Source organism: Peromyscus californicus, unplaced genomic scaffold, assembly GCF_007827085.1.
Source record: "Peromyscus californicus insignis strain IS unplaced genomic scaffold, ASM782708v3 Scaffold_16__1_contigs__length_79575227, whole genome shotgun sequence".
Taxonomy (NCBI): domain Eukaryota; kingdom Metazoa; phylum Chordata; class Mammalia; order Rodentia; family Cricetidae; genus Peromyscus; species Peromyscus californicus.
This window is the reverse complement of record NW_026294458.1, coordinates 71,173,953-71,188,864: the sequence shown is the minus strand read 5'-3', so window position 1 is coordinate 71,188,864 and position 14,912 is coordinate 71,173,953. Positions and strand designations below refer to the sequence as shown.

The 14,912-nt window shown below is 49.2% G+C and overlaps 1 protein-coding gene across 6 annotated transcripts in view; it reads left to right on the top strand.

Annotated features, from left to right (window-relative positions):
* Positions 1-605: 605 nt before the first annotated feature.
* The window catches only part of Tiam1 (TIAM Rac1 associated GEF 1), a 385,599-nt gene continuing 371,292 nt past the window's right edge, over positions 606-14,912 (top strand). For 3 of the 6 annotated variants that reach the window (XM_052741097.1, XM_052741100.1, XM_052741103.1), the window contains exon 1: positions 613-726. The gene's annotated coding sequence lies outside the window, so the exon portion shown is untranslated. Of the gene's footprint in view, positions 727-833; positions 1,104-14,912 lie in introns of those variants that run through there. The other 3 variants (XM_052741102.1, XM_052741099.1, XM_052741098.1) reach the window with 3 other exon arrangements.

Genomic DNA, 14,912 nt, shown 5'->3' with positions numbered 1-14,912 from the left:
CGCCTCCCCCCATTCTTTCCCCCCTTCCTCTCTGCCTTAGGTAGCAGGAAAATCCTTTACCTCCGACCAATCCCACGGCCGCCGAGCCGCGCGCGCGCGCCAACCCCAGCTCATTCGTGCACGTCATTGGCCACCTCCACCTATGCCCGGTGACAGGCAGCCTCACGGACCTATTGGAGGAGGAGGCGGAGGCCAGCCGGCCCTCCCGAAGCTGCTTTGTTAAGGGCTCCCTCGCTGTGGCCCGTGCAGGCACGCTTCGCCATCCTTGTCGCGGTTTCTCCGGGCTGCACCGCCAGGGCCCTGGTGTCCAGGCATCTGGGAGCGTGCCACGCCAGCATCCCTCCGGCCATAGGGTCCAGCCGGGGCCGGATGCCGCTCAGGTATCCAGCGTGCGCCTGTTGTCACTCTCCAGCCCAACTCCGAACGCCCCGCTCCTGTGTTCTCCGCCTCCGATTGGCTGGCCGGAGGCGGAGCGATTGTCCGCGGCTCCAATCGGAGTTCGGTTTCCCACGGGCCTCCGAGGCCCCGCCCCCGAGGCCGCTGGCCCAGGAGCCCTGACAGTTCCCATTGGCAGACCGAGAGCGGGCCGAAGGGCTGAGCAGCGCCGCGGCCGTCTGGCGCGCAGCTCTGCAGCGCGGCGAACGCTTCGGCGCCCGCACCCCCCGGGGCCCAGCGGCCCCGCATTGTGCCGGGCCGGGTCATCGAGATCCTGGATGAACGTCACAGGTGAGCACCGCGGGCCTAAGGGGGGCGGGCCGGCTGGCCAGAGGCTCCACGAGGGATGGCGATGAGAATGCTTGGAGCCGCGGTGCCCGTGGCGGGCACGTCCTGACTCCCATCTCTCGCATACTGGGGCTCCCGGTGGGTCCTAGCTCCCCCAGATCGGGCTTTGCTTGTATTGTTTTCGTGTGCACACACTTGGGAGGTGTGGTGATCCGGGGAGGGAAGGCACACCTCTATCGTGCAAAGGAGCGTCCGGGAACCAGGCGAGACAGCGGAGCCCGGGAGCTGGCGCCGAATGCAAGTGACAGCGTCCAGACGTTGGCATTCGATCTTCCTGGCAGCAGGAGGTCAGCGTTGACCTGCGGCGGCCTCGTCTCTATGTATTTATCGGCTGATTTTTAATCAACTTCGGGGAGGGCGTGCGTGTGTGTGCCTGGGTCTATCTGTGTGTGTGTGTGTGTGTGTGTGTGTGTGTGTGTGTGTGTGTGTGTGTGTCTCGGTCCCCGACTTGGGCACTTACGGGCCTGGCCCTTCGCCAACGCTGCCGGGTGTTCACCTTGGCCATCCGTGCTGCCCTCCGGGTCGGGCACACCGCGGGAGAGCCGTGGGGGCGGGCACACAGGGTGAAGGACCTGCGGTGGGCTAGGGAGGGGGCATTTAAAGCAGCATCCTACGTGTGGGCAGACAATGACTGGTCCAGGTGGTGGGGCTGTGCTTTGCGTCCGCTCTTCGGACCCCATCCGGGTCTGGCCCTCTTCTCCGGCTCTGCTTCTCCGATGCCTGTGCACCGAGAGGCTGGCCACCCGGCTGGCGACCCGCGTGGGGCCGGCTTTTGTTTACAGACCTCGCCATTGGACGAGAGGTACGCTCTCAGGTAGGGCCACTGCAGCCTGCCCACTGCGAGTCAGAAGTTGATGTGTGTCTTCAGGTGACGCCCCCTCCCCGGGTCTCAGGCCCGAAGCTTCAGGGAAAAGACCGGACTCTGCTCCTTCGCACCAGCCCCGCCCCGCCCGGCTCACTCAGATCTGCACCTAGAGGCGCTGATGTCTTTGGCCCAGCTGGGTCAAGATGGGCTGTCCAGGCGCGGACCTCGCCACGCACATCCCTTTCTAGTCGCATCCTCTGGCCATCCTCCAGGGTCAGATAGACTTAGATAGAATCTAATCAGTCTTTTTCCTGCCTGGTGGCTGACAGGTTTTGAAGGACGCGCGGGAGCCCTTGGGAACACTGCAATCCTTGTCTGCTTCCGTGGTACCCATGCAGTCCCGTGCAGCAGCTGGGCGGCATCCAGGTGTCCGCCCGGTGCACGCTGACTTGGCGTACACTTTGAAAGCTAAAGCTGCAGCAGAGGGTTGAGAGGTCTGAGGTCATAAGCGTCGGGGCTTCCAGTTCCCGCTGATGATCAGTTTACTAACTGGGTGATTCCTGGCAGAGCTACTTCATCTCTCAGAGCCTCAGTTTGTGCGTCTGTACAGTGGAGATGCGGTCCCTCTTGAGGGCGGGTGGTGGTGATGAAATGAGGATGTCAATGAACAGGATGATACAGAGACAACCACACGGGGAACATTGCAAGTTATGTGGCGTGTTTGTTAGGGGAAATCTGTTCCACACAGAGAGTAGCTCCCTCTCTCCTTCCATTTTGTGGATTCTCCTCTCTCCCGTTGCGTTATACGAGGCACAAGGACTCCTCTTTTCAAATCCAACAGGACTTGTTTTACTTGGTCTTAGATTTAATTATTCTTATCTAATCTTGCGCGGTGCCTTTTTATGTGTGTGAATTTTCACTTGTTCGAGTTGTTTCTTCTTGCTGCTTCTTTAAGGCTGTGTGAAGGCCTTGGAGGAGGAAAAAGCCACCCAGGTGGGAAACCTTTGCTGTTGAACGAATAGCAGTTTACTAAGCAGCGAGTGCTGGGAACTAGAGGGCCGGCTGAACAAAGGGCTGTCTGGAGAGAGGAAGGAGCACTTCCTAGTGGAGGTGAAATTTAAATTATGTCTTGTAGCTGTAAAAGTTTGGAACATCACTAGCTTCTAGAAAAGGCTTTTGTGCAGAGCTGCAAGGATTGGAGACTGAGTGGTAAACATGGAAGTTGCTAAGTAATTATCTTTGAATGGAGGGGGGTAGAGGCAGGGGGTGGGGTGGGGTGCTGTCTAAGCAGGGAAGATGGAAGGGGAGAATGATTTCATTGAATATCTCCAATCACTGTCAGTGTGTTTTGACTTGGGTTTCCTGTTCTCCTGGCCTTTCACCAGTGATTTACTCTAGGCAAACACGAGAAGCCAGTTTCGTGTTGAAAAAAAAAAAAATGCAAATCAAAGAGCAAGTCATAATCACATAGTTAAAAAAAAGATCCCGGGACTCTTGGCAGACTGTGGTATCATTGAAGAAATGCTTCTTTGGTGCAAGTTATTGAGTGAGGTGCCACATTGTGTCCTTTGAATGTAGACCCCAGAGGCCTTTGCTAGCCCAAAGCCAGCAAGCAAACAAAAACCAGGCCAGAGACTTGCCGTCTGCCCAAAGGTTGCAGGAGTTCCTACCCATAATTGTACACCACCCCCACATCCCCCTCTGCCGCCCCAACCCCATGTCCAATTTCCTGGTCCTGTGTCTGTCAACCTAAATGGAGAATGACTGCCCCCAGCCCCCATGTGCTATTGAAGTGAACAGAGCGGAAGCATTATTACTAGACACCTATTAGTCAACGTGATAACCTGTTTAAAGTTCTACTCCCTGGAAGAATTCCAACCCATTCTGAACTCTCCGGAGAATTCTGTAGCTCTCTAGGATGCAGAAGCCCTATTCTCCACCCCCTGCTGTTGTCTAGGGATCGAATCAGTTGGGGGTCTAAACTTAAAAGGGAGCCAGGTTAGGAAATCTCATTAGCTGACAGTTTAACTACACACCAATGCTCCTCCAGAGCCCTAGGGCGAAGACTTCTCCTGGCCCTCTGCATTCTCCCCGTTCCTGCTTCATCTAAGCCAACTGGAAAAGCTGGGTAGGTCCCAACTTCTCACCCCCAAATTTCTGAGGTTGGTGAGAACCCTAAACTTTCTGGATGCCTAGACAGATAGACAGACAGATACACACACACACACACACACACACACACACACACACACACACACAGAGAGTTGCTTTTCTAAATCGAGGGAACAGGTACAGGGTATATGGTTTTTGGCCTTTTTGTTTTTTGTGGATTTATTCATTGTCAATAAAAGATCCATAAAATCGAATCTACGAGGCCACCACGGCTGTCTTTTTCTCTCATCCTAATTACTTCAAACCTTTTCTCTGTCAGCCTTCTATTTTATGTAACTCTGTGCCACAGGAGAGAAAAGGGCCTTTTAGCATCGTAGTAGGCCACATCACTTACTTGAGAATATTAAAGAAAAATAAAAGAGGCACTCAGAAATTAAATGGTCCCCAGCAAAGAGCAGATCAAGAAGGGAAACAATGTTCCAGTGTAAACGTGTACAAGACATTGATAGTTAGGCACAGCTTCCTGCCCTGTACCCTTCCCAACCTCTGGCACCTTCTTCCACACCCATCTAGCATAAGACTTTCTCTGTTCCCTTGGTCTTCAGGGACCTCATTAAGCAATTCACAAGGGCCTGGGCTGCAAGTATGAGCAGTAAGAGAGATTCCTCCAGGGCTGGTAGATCCGTCTAGAAGTCCTCACAGGTCTTTTGTTAGCTAGAGAAGTTCCTCTCCCAGTTGCCCAGAGATCATGCACTCTGATCAAGGCAGTGGAGTAGAGGACTCCCTGGCAGACAGTGTAGACGTTGAGCGCTAGGAATCAGGTACTGTGTTGGCAGCGTATGAGAAGGTGGGTTACCAGAGCAGATGCGTTGTCTGCGTTTGGAGGAGGTTAAACAAAGGGGTTGGTGATTCATGGAGAAGTTGTGGGAGGTTCTGGCAGCTGAGCAGAACCTTCACTTCAGAGTAGGCCAAGGTCTTTTGGGGCTGGGTCCCTCCACAAACCTTTCTTTCTATAAAGTGGGACTAAGTTTGAGGTGGGAGGCGTGGGGGGTATTGCAACATTTTTGAAACCTAGGAAAACTGAAGTATGATATGGAAAGTGCCTGGTGTTTTCTGCTGGGGACATTTTAAATTGGGAAGTAAAAATAAAGGGGGGGGTGTTTAAATAAAACAAAACGGCATGCTTCCCCCAAACAACCGACATTTACTTGTTCCATTTTCTGCCAGCATGGAGCAGGGCGTTATTGAGGACAGGGACTGGTGGTGTTCCTTTATCTACAGTTTTGCTTCCCACAGTTTCAATTACTCTCTGCTAATTATGGTCCCAAAACATGGAGTATCAGATTCTAGAAACTGGGTAAAGTTACTACTGTTATTAAGTTATTGCTGTTATTAGTATTTTGAGATGTGCTTTCACAGTGTGCCAGGCTGCCTTTGAATCCATTCATTCTCTCACCATGCTTCTGCCTCAGCCTCCTGAATGCTGGGGTTTCAGGTATGTACTGTCAGACATGGGGTTTGTGTGTATGTTATGTGTGGTATGTGTGTGTATGGTGTGTGTGTTATGTGTGTGGTGTGTGTGTGTTATATGTGATGGTGTGTGTGATGTGTGTGATGGGTGGCGTGTGTGGTGTGATATGTGATGTGTGTTTTTGTGTGTGTGGTGTGTGTGTGATGTGTGTGATGTGTGGTGTGTGTGGTGTGATATGTGATGTGTGTTTTTGTGTGTGTGTGTGGTGTGATGTGTGTGTGTGTCTGTGTGTGTGATGTGTGTGTGTGTGTGTACTGTGGGATGGTCTGTATGTCAAATATGTTGTTGATTGGTCAATAAATAAATCATTGATTGGCCATTGGCTAGGCAGGAAGTATAGGCGGGACAAGGAGGAGAATAGAGCAGGGAAGTGGAAGGCTGAGTGGGGGAGACACTGCCAGCCGCCATCAGGACAAGGAAGATGTAAAGTACCGGTAAGCCACAAGCCACGTGGCAAGTGGCTTGGGACTGGCGGGTGAGAGAGATTTGCCCTGACTGTGGGCCAGGCAGGAAAACTCTAGCTACAAATGGCGCCCAACGTGGGGCAAGAGTTTCCACCTAAAAACTGAGAGAAAAGATTCTAAAACGGAGCTAAAAACAGCTTCCTAATTGTCTCTCTCAAATGAGCGGCAGCTGCCGGTTTGAGCTACTGGCGGGTTGCTGGCGTGCGCGCTCGACCTGCAGTATGGCGGGAATGAGGCCTCTGCAAGTGGCACATTAAGCTACATTGTGGATTTAGCCTTTGCTAGTACAAAACAAAAAAAGAGGTTTCTGGGCTACACGCTGCTTGGATAAAAGCATAGACCCACGATGGCTCCCAGAGCTGGCGGTAAGCATACTGCCGCCATGTTGGGAAGCTGAGGTGGGCGGAGCCAGCAGCCACAGCTGCTGCAGCTTAAAGCAATAGATTCACAATAAGACAGATTCAGATGTAATAGTTTAAAATGTGTGTAAAATATACGTAGGCTTGAAAGAGACAAAAAAAGGTGATATATACAGTATAGAAACAAATACATAGTTTTAAAAAATAAAGTCTTTAAAGAGACAGTAAAATTAATATAAAAAATAAGCCACGTAGAGATGACTATTACACAGAGAGTCTGGATTGTGTTGTCTTTGGGATTCTTAACTACAGAGAGATGTTTGATTGTAAAGGAAGCTGAGTTAAACCAGTATGTATATTTTAAAGATACTTTGACTTCAAAATTTGGATGTAAGGATATGTTGCTTTGGAAAAGAGTCTCTTTTGTTTCCACAGAAAGCAAGAGGCTATGGATTTGTTCCAGAGTAAGATACATCAGGTTTGACCAGCCAAGACCCCCTGAAAGGTCTCCGATGACACCATGGCCCAGATGATCCAACATCCAGAACCGTTTCAAGACAACTGGCTCAGATGATACAGCCTCACGGACTACTCCATGATCCTAAAATTTTCTTTGTTTCCCCAGAAGATACAGCGCCCCCCTCCAGCAGGAAGTAGTAAGAGAAGCTACGCCCAAATTCCCAAATATACCAAGCTGACTTTGGAGATATATAAAGGTTAAAACCTTCCTTTTTAAGAAAAGAAAAGGGGAAGTACTGTGGGATGGTCTGTATGTCAAATATGTTGCTGATTGGTCAATAAATAAATCACTGATTGGCCATTGGCTAGGCAGGAAGTATAGGCGGGACAAGGAGGAGAATAGAGCAGGGAAGTGGAAGGCTGAGTGGGGGAGACACTGCCAGCCGCCATCAGGACAAGGAAGATGTAAAGTACCGGTAAGCCACAAGCCACGTGGCAAGGTATAGATTAATAGAAATGGATTAATTTAAGCTGTAAGAACAGTTAGCAAGAAGCCTGCCACGGCCATACAGTTTGTAACCAATATAAGTCTCTGTGTTTACTTGATCGGGTTTGAGTGGCTTGGGACTGGCGGGTGAGAGAGATTTGCCCTGACTGTGGGCCAGGCAGGAAAACTCTAGCTACATGTGTGTGTGATGTGTGTGGTGTGTGTGATGTGTGTGGTGTGTGTGTGTGTGTGTGTGTGTGATGTGTGTGGTGTGTGTTATGTGTGTGGTGTGTGTGTGTGTGTGTGGGATGTGTGGGATGTGTGTGTGTGTGTGTGTGTGATGTGTGTGGTTTGTGTGTGTTATGTGTGTGTGTGTGTGATGTGTGTGTGTGTGTGGTGTGTGTGTGTGTGTGTGTGTGTGTGTGTGTGTGGTGTGTGTGTGTGTGTGATGTGTGTTATGTGTGTGGTGTGTGTGGTGTGTGTGTGTGTGTGGTGTGTGTGTGTGTGTGTGATGTGTGTTATGTGTGTGGTGTGTGTGGTGTGTGTGTGTGTGTGGTGTGTGTGTGTGTGTGTGTGATGTGTGTTATGTGTGTTATGTGTATGTGTGTGTTATGTGTGTGTGTGTTGTGTGTGTGTGTGTGATGTGTGTGTGTGTGGTGTGTGGTGTGATGTGTGTGTGATGTGTGGGATGTGTGGTGTGTGTGTGTGTGTGTGATGTGTGTGTGTGTGTGGTTTGTGTGTGTTGTGTGTGTGGTGTGTGTGTGTGGTTGTATCATGGAGCTATCTGTTGGTCAATCTCCTTTGGAACTGACCTTGTGCAGGAGGTCTTGGAGCTAGTTTATCCTGCAGGTGTACTTATGTCTGAGGGGGCCGCAGGACTGGAGTAGGTCTGAGCTCTCTCCTGGCTTTGGATGGGGATGGAGGAGAAGGGCTCCTTGGCTAAGGACATTCAGTTGCTTTTCCTTAAAAGCCCCAGACACACGTCCGTGGCCATGTGGGAAGACAGGATGTCCTGCAGAAACTGGCTGCCTTTGTAAAGACTGCCACCCTTGGGGTCCTCTCTCACCACCACACACACACACACACACACACACACACACACACACACACACACACCCCGCCCCCGCCACTTTCCCGTCTTCCTGAGAGCCCTGAACCTCGTAAACACAGATCAAGTCTACTTCCTGCTCCAGGTTTCCTGTGCCAGCTCTGCAGAGGTGATAATGGCCTCAGAAACCTGGCAGGGCAGCCCAGGGAGGTGGAAGGCCTGTCAGGATGAGGCCTAGTCTAGGAATGTTCCCTGTGGAGGTCTGGGGCCTATGGAAATGGAGTAGGTGGGGAGGAGAGCTGGAGGTGGAGGTGTGTGTTTGGACTGGTGTGTGAGTGGTCCCGAGGGAAGGAAGCTTGGATGCCTTGCAGGCTGTTCCTGTCCCCCTACTTATTGGAAGGCTCCAGGGTCTGTGGGGAGGGATCTCAAGCCTGACCTTTCTTCAAAACTCACAACCTATTTATTCTCTGTGATATGCTGTATTCCCAGCCCTGTTTTTTTTTTTTTAAAGACATTCTTGCTCTTTAGCCCAGGCTGGACCTTGAACTTGAGATCCTCCTGACTCAGCCTCCCAAGAGCTGGAATTAGAGGCGTGTACACCATACTGGGCCCAGGATCTCTTTGTCCACCCCTCAGCACCTGGGCTGGATGGAATGTGTGTGATTGGTTACATTCCGGAGGTGATGATTTCCAGTGGGAATGGTCTCTGGGGACTCCTGGGTTGGCTCACATTCACTTTTCAGGAACACTGACCACTTGCTGTATAGCACAGGCTGCCTTTTTTTTTTTTTTTTTTTTTGCTTTTTTTAAGACAGGGTTTCTCTGTGTAGTTTTGGTGCCTGTCCTGAATCTCACTCTGTTGACCAGTCTGGCCTCAAACTCACAGAGATCCTCCTGGCTCTGCCTCCCGAGTGCTGGGATTAAAGGCGTGTGCCACCACCGGCTGGCACAGGCTGCCTTTGAACTCACCTCAGCCTCTCTAGTGCTGGGTCACACATGTGTGCCACTGTGCACAGGTTGGCATAGTTTTTCTTGCATTTGTATATGTGTGTTGCATCTGTAGGTGTGTGCATGCCTGTTTGTATGTGTATGGATGGGCTCATGAGTATTCACCTGTGCCTGAGTATGTGTGAGGAGCTCAGAGGTTGACCCTGAGTGTCTGTTACTCCATTATTTATAACCAAGGCCGAGTCTCTTCTGAGCCTGGAGCTTGCTTTGGGTTGTCCAGCTAGCCAGCCTGCCCTGGGGAATCCTTTATCTTCCCTCTTCTCTCCATTGAGCACTGGGATTACAGGTCAGCTGTCACAGGTGGGCTTTTATGTGAGTGCCAGGGGCCCAACAATGGTCCTTACACTTGTGTGGCAAGTGCTGTATTGGCTGTGGTGTCTCTTGAACCCCAGCATGTGGTTCTTGAAGCATCATTCCTGTGGCAGTATGTATCTGTAATCCGTCCGTTTCTAATGATGGATCATATCCATTGGTTGGATAGAGTGTGTTTTGTGTTTTTTCAGCTGGTGGCCATCGGGGCCACTCCCGCCTTTCTGCTGTTGGGAATGGTTGTGGCTGTACAGTAGTGTACTGTTTGCCTGACTTGTAAATAAAAGCCTGAGAGGGGAGCTGCTCGTCTGTTTGATAATTCTGTGTTCCTCTCTGAGGGCACCCCAGGTGATTTCCACAGGGGTCGCACTAGCCTGCCTTGCCAACAGCAGGGTCCGAGATTTTGATTTCTCCACACCCTTGATGACTCTCCTTCTGTGTCCTGTTGATTAAAGCTGGTCTAGAGATGGAGAGTGACTCCTCCGGGCTTCGATTTGCATTTCTCTGATGATAATGCAGAGTATATTTTTGGTGTTTGGTGGCTAATTATGTATTTTCTTTCAAAAACATCTATTCAGGCCTTTGCTGCTTCCTCACCTTGATCTTTGTCTTTTAAGTGGTTGTAAGAATTCTTTACGGTTTATTTGTTCATTGGTTTGCTCCGCTGAGTCTGGGTGGGCTCCTTCCCCGCACCCTGGCCCGCCTTTGTGTGATGTGGCATGAGCCCTCGGTCTGACGTGATTTGCGTGTTTTCTCCATTCTGTGAATGATGGTTTAATTTTCTTGACGATATCCTTTGTACATTGGTCTTTTTCTTTCTTTCTTTCTTTCTTTCTTTCTTTCTTTCTTTCTTTCTTTCTTTCTTTCTTTCTTTCTCTTTCTCTCTCTCTCTCTCTGTCTCTCTCTCTCTGTCTCTCTCTCTGTCTCTCTCTTTCTCTTTCTTTCTTTCTTTCTCTCTCTCTCTCTCTCTCCTTCCTTCCTTCCTTCCTTCCTTCCTTCCTTCCTTTCTTTCTTTCTTTCTTTTCCAGAGCTGAGGACCGAACCCAGGGCCTTGCGCTTGCTAGGCAAGCGCTCTACCACTGAGCTAAATCCCCAACCCCTTGTTCTTTTTCAAGACTGACAATCAATAGAAACATGTTCAAAAACAAACAAAACAAAACAAAAGCCGGGCTGTGGTGGCGGCACATGCCTTTAATTCCAGCACTTGGGAGGCAGAGGCAACCAGAGCTCTGTGAGTTCGAGGCCAGCCTACTCTACAAAGTGAGTTTCAGGATAGCCAGGGCTGTTACACAGAGAAACCCTGTCTCAAAAAACTGAAAACCAAAAACCAAAACAAAAAAACATGTTTCCTTGATCATAATTCTGTCAAAACTGTTCCTCCATGGTGGGGTGGATCGCTGTATTTATGTTTTTTCCTTTAATTTGACTTTTGTAACTAAGTTAAAGGTTGTGTTAAGGTGCATAGAAAACATTTTATTTAAAATACTGGTTTACTGGCTGGAGAGGTGGCTCAGTGGTTAAGCATTGGCTGCTCTTCCAGAGGACCCTAGTCCTGTTCCCAGCACCCACGTGGCTCACAACTGTCTGTGACTACAGTTCCAGGGGATCTGACGCCCTCTTGTGGCCTCCGAGGGTACCAGGCCTGCATGTGGTGAACAGAAGTTAAATAAAAACCCTACAGACTTCACACTTTAAAAGGAGCAGTACTTTATTTTAAAAGATAGTTCAGGGGCTGGGGAGATGCTCAGTGGGTAGAGCACTTGCCATGCTCATGGGAGGACCTGAGTTAGGATCCCCAAGAACCTGATAAAGCCCTGTCTCAGACAAGGAGGGAGGTGTAGACCAAAATGCAAGGCTGTCTCCTGACATCCTCCACACATGTGCCGTGCTTTGTGTGTGTACGTGTGTCTGTGTGTGTGTGTGTACTCATGTGGGTGTACTTGTGTGTTTGTGTGCGCGAGCACCTGATTCCTGCAAACAGGCACACACACCTACATACACATACATGTCATACATATACACACAAAGATTTAAAAAAAAAACCTTCCATGAACTGAAGGAAATAGACTGTCTTTGAGGGTCCGCTGTTGGCTGTTAGATTTATTTATTTATTTACTTTATATGTATGAGTGTTTTGCTTGCATGTCTGTCTGTACACCACGTGTATCTAATGCCCACAGAGGCAAGAGGAGAGCATCAGATTCCATGGAACTGGAGATGCAGACAGTTATCAACCACCAAGTGGGTGCTGGGAATTGAACCTGGGTCCTCTTGAAGAGCAGCAAGTGTTCTTAACCACTGAGCCGTCTCTCCAGTTCTGGCTGTTAGGTTTTTGTGTGTGTAATGTCAGGACAGGGATTTTCAGCCATGGCTGGTTTGCTTCCAGGGGGCATTTGACAACAGAAGCAGTGTTTGGTTGACTGTACTAGAAGGTTGTCTAGCGAGCAGAAGAAAAAAAAAAAAACCAAAAAGAAAAAACAATGCTTCTAAGTGGCCTACAGTAACCAGAAAAGTCCACACAACGAAGAACCATGTGAGGCGAGATCTGTGCTGGTGGAGGGGACATGCTACAGTGTGTGTGTGTGTGTGTGTGTGTGTGTGTGTGTGTGTGTGTGTGTGTATGTGTGTGTGTTTGCATGAGCTCCTATGCTGGGACCCTGGGCCTCATAGATGCAAGCTCTCTGCCATGGTTTTGTGCCCTACCTCAGCTCCACAGGTGTTATCTAAAGTCACAGTAACATGTTGAAATTATGTAGGGAAGGAGCATATTGTATTTTCTTCATATTTGCAATTGATTGCTCTTATTTATTTATTTATTTATTTATTTATTTATCTGTCTTCTGTCTATCTATCTATCTATCTATCTATCTATCTATCTATCTATCTATCTATCTATCTATTTATTTATTTACGATAGGGTCTCAATATGTAGCCCTGGCTGGCCTAGAACTGGCTATGTAGACTAGACTGGCCTCGAACTCTGCCTCCCGGGTGGTGCTGGTCCCAGGTGAGCTCTCTTGGTACATTTCCTTTGGTTTATTATTGTTTTGTCTCGAGTTACATGAGTGTGGCATCTTTTTTCTTTCTTTCTTTTTTTTTTTTTTAAATGGTGGAAAGTTCTTAAAAACGAGGCAGTCGTTTTTCAGTGTTCCGGACTTCCCTGAGGTTGCAGGATACTGCTGTGTCATGGGAAGTTCGCCGTTAGCCTGCCTGTCTGCTGCACTTAGCACCGAGGAGGAGAAATATTGCCCCACCGCATTCCCACAGCACCCTCCCATGAGCAGTTCATTGAGCAGTGGAAATATTTTCAGGGAAATGTTCTGGGTGCCACTCAAAGGTCTACTGTGACATTTTAGAAAAGTTCTGTGAATATTAGAGTAATTATCTCATCTTGAATTCCGTGATTAGGAATTGTAATTGGAATGCCACAATTATATCCATTGAACTTTCACATTTCATTGTAATTTTAAAAAATTAGGACTGCGTGACTCTGGTTTTCACTTAACTAAGCAATTTTTACAAATTAATTATTTAAAAATAGATTTAAAAAAAATTGTCCGTGTTGTTTCCCCCCTTTGGCAGTTAACTGCTTTAATTTGGGGGTTGCATCTGCTCGAAGCCTTGGCTCTGACTCCTCACCAATTGTATCAAACAATTTCAGGTAGCCTTAAAGGGTGTGTGGCAGCCTGTGCTACAATTCTAGCTTCCTTCAGGTGAGACCTTTCACCAATGGGGTCCAAGCTAGAGGGGGTTCTACCACAGAGGTGCGGCTCAGGGACTTGGAATTGTCAGGCAGAAGACCAGACATCCTAGTTAAGCCTGTCTTGTATCCCGAGAGCAGTTCATGGAGCTCGATGGAGTGAGAGGATCGGGAGTGATTCCTCACCAGCAGCCTCCCAATTTAAATTGCCTGGTAGGCGGCGGCCCTGTGACTCCCATCCACGGCACAAGTGAGTTTATGGGCCTCTTGGCAGCTACAGGCTGCTTGCTGGAGTGCCTGGGTCTGCTCATCTTTTCAGCACAGGGAGCCAACGCTGCCAGGATCCCTGGGCACAGCCCCACAGCCCCACGGCCCCACGGCCCCACGGCCCCACAGCCCCACAGCCCCACAGCCCCACAGGGAGGCTCACAGGCTTCCGGGAGCCTGGGTTCTGTGGCTCGTTGTGTTTGCCAGCGCGTTCTTGTTTTGGGCTCTTGAGATGTGGACCCTCAGTACAGCTCAGGCTAGTCTGAAACTCACTTAGTAGCCCCGGCTGATTTTGCGCTCTTGATTCTCTCGCTGTCATTTCCCGAGTGCGGAGGTTATAGGTATGCACCACCCAGGTCAGGCCACCTTATTCTTTGTAGTTTTCGGTGGTACTGGGAATTGAACCCAGGGCCTCACGCATGCTGAATGAGCACTCTTCCTTTGAGCACTCTGACAACTTTAATTAATCGGGGGGGGGGGTGAGGGGGGGTTGTAAATCACTCAAGCAATAGTGAGGTATGTTTTTTTTTTCAGCTTGGAGAAGGCCTTTTGTGGGATTCTGAAAGGCAGCTTCATTGGCCGTGGCTGAAGCTTGATTCTTAGCCCCCTGACCTGTCGCTCCAGAGAGCTGTCTTTGCGTGTGCTCCTTTGATGTGAGTGGAAGCTCTCTGGTGGCTAGCAGGTTAACGGGTCCCTGGCTTTGATCTTCTCTCTCCCCTTTCTCCTGTGTGTTGTGTGTTCATTTGTTGTTTTCTTCTTTTCTCTTGGTCCAGGAGAGCCTTCCAGAAACATTCCTTCAGTGTCTTCTAGCCTCATTGTAATTATGTTTAATCGCTACGGTTTCTCTGTATTATGTCAGATGGGAAGACGCTCATTGTCAATATTTTTTAAATTGTGTTTGAAGTATTGAAGCGTGGTACTTATTTTTTTTCCCCTCTTGATATATTTATAAAGACTAAAACAAATGGGACTTTGGTAATCAGAAAAATCACAGTGTGGAATATGCGTGTCCATCATCTGAGGGTGGAAGCTATCAGAAACTTTCCCAAGTATGTTTTCTTACTTTGCAGTCCATTTACACGCGGGGATTAATGGCCCAGCTCCTCTCAACAATAAGAGGCTCTGGGAAGACAGAGGTTGCTGGGTGGGGGCGGCCGAAGGGCCTAGTGATTACATCTAAATGGAGGATTAGCCCCGCCGAGGGACCTTTTCAGACGGGGCTTGCACCCGAGGTCCTTGACCCTGGCATGTGCTGACCTTACAGAGCCGATGACTGCCTTTCTTTCTCTCCTCCTGTCTCCATAGCCACTGATCTGTTGTTCATGGTTCCAGTCACACTTAGGTTCTGTGATCTCAGCTTTTCTCTAGAATTGCCTTCTGGTTTATGAACTGTCCTTTCTTAGCTGTTGGTAAGCAGCCCACAGCCTGTGTAAATGAGATGCTAGAGCCCCGAGTCAGGCAGCCTGTAGATCTGAGGGGGGAGTGTGAGAATGGTCAAGCAACCAGGCAAATAAGCAGGGAACACACACACACACACACACACACACACACACACACACACACACAAAGAAGAAGGAGGA